Source organism: Myotis yumanensis, unplaced genomic scaffold (genome assembly GCF_028538775.1).
Source record: "Myotis yumanensis isolate MYYU_CA2020_CCGP unplaced genomic scaffold, mMyoYum1.0.hap1 SCAF_10, whole genome shotgun sequence".
Taxonomy (NCBI): domain Eukaryota; kingdom Metazoa; phylum Chordata; class Mammalia; order Chiroptera; family Vespertilionidae; genus Myotis; species Myotis yumanensis.
The window spans coordinates 67,403,310-67,405,041 of record NW_027223761.1 but is presented as its reverse complement, the minus strand read 5'-3'; the positions used below and the strand labels follow the sequence as shown (position 1 = coordinate 67,405,041).

At 38.6% G+C, this 1,732-nt stretch overlaps 1 pseudogene; it reads left to right on the top strand.

Annotated features, from left to right (window-relative positions):
• The first annotated feature begins 716 nt into the window (after positions 1-716).
• Positions 717-946, top strand: LOC139018265 (NADH dehydrogenase [ubiquinone] 1 subunit C1, mitochondrial-like; annotated as a pseudogene).
• Positions 947-1,732: the final 786 nt, after the last annotated feature.

The following is a 1,732-nucleotide window of genomic DNA, read 5'->3' as shown; positions in this document are numbered from 1 at the left end:
AGAAATCCAAGTATGACTAGAATTTGGGGGCACAGTATTAGAGAGGAGGGAGCTGTACAGCATCAGAGATGAGAGAGAGAGAGCTCTGGAGACCTGCAGATGAGTATCCGTGAATCTAGTTGAGTACTTACCTGCACAGACATGAGAAGAAACCCACCAAGGCTGGGGGAAGATCGCCGGAAAACAGGAGACAGAAAATTCCTCATTCAAAGCTTAGAATAGTTTGTGTTCCCACCAGTCAGAATGGAAAGATACTGACTAGAATCCTCAGAAGGACATTGCCTCAGAATAGGAGTTAAATTATCCTCAGACTGAATGTTGCTCTGAAGTGGCAATAAGTAAAGCTTAAAATCAGTTTCAGCAGGATCAAATTGATTTTAAGTAACTTAATTGGGTGCCAGAAAAAACTCCAACACTATTTAAAGATATAAAAAAAAATCCGTACCAAACAGTTTAAAACTCAAAGTAAAGCAGAAATATAGGATTTGTGATCAGGAAAGTAATTAATAGCGACAGAAAAACCCAAAGGTGATAAAATTAGCAGAGAAGGACATAAAGACAGGTCTTATAAAGAAACTGCATGTTCAAAGAAGATAAACGAAGCATAATCATAATGAAGAGATAAATAAAAGATATAAAAAATACTCTAAGTTAAACTTTCAGAAATGTTTAAAAGAAAAATACACTGAGGGGGGAGGGGGAGGCCGCCCGGCAAGATGGCGCCGTCTGCGTTGCTGCAGCCCTTCTCCCGGCTGCTGGCCCTGGCCAGGCTCCCCAGCGGCTTGTCAGCGGGTCCAAGTTCTATGTTGGGGAGCCGCTACACGACAAGCCTGATTGGCTGAAGGTGGGGCTGACCTTGGGCACGACCGTCTTCTTGTGGGTTTATCTCATCAAACAACATAATGAAGATGTATTAGAATATAAAAGAAGAAATGGGTTAGAATAAACTGTTTAAATGCTAATACTGTACATTCCCATATAGAGTTGAAAGCATTTGAGTTGTAAGCGAGAGAGAAAAGTTATATGTGAATCTATGTAATCAATATCAGCAAAGTGGGAATAGAAGGATCATTCCTCAACATAATAAAAGCCATATATGACAAACCCACAGCCAACATCATACTCAATGGGCAAAAACTAAAACCATTTCCCCTAAGAACAGGAACAAGACAGGGATGCCCACTCTCACCACTCCTGTTTGACATAATACTGGAAGTGCTAGCCATAGGGATCAGACAAGAAGAAAAAAGAAAAGGCATCCAAATTGGAAAAGAAGAAGTAAAACTGTCCTTATTCGCAGATGACATGATACTGTACATAGAAAACCCCAAAGACTCCATCAAAAAATTACTAGACTTAATAAATGAATTTGGCAATGTAGCACAATACAAAATTAACGCCAAGAAATCTATGGCATTTCTATACACCAATAATGAACTTACAGAAAGAGAGACTAAAAAAGCAATCCCATTTACCATCACACCAAAAAAACTAAGATACCTAAAAATAAACTTAACTAAGGAGGTAAAAGACCTATATGTGGAAAACTACAGGACACTAAAAAAAGAGATAGAGGAAGACATAAACAGATGGAAGAACATACCGTGTTCATGGATTGGTAGAATCAACATATCAAAATGTCCATACTACCCAAAGCAATCTATAGATTCAATGCACTCCCCATTAAAATACCAATGGCATATTTCACAGACCTAGAACAAACTTTCCAAAA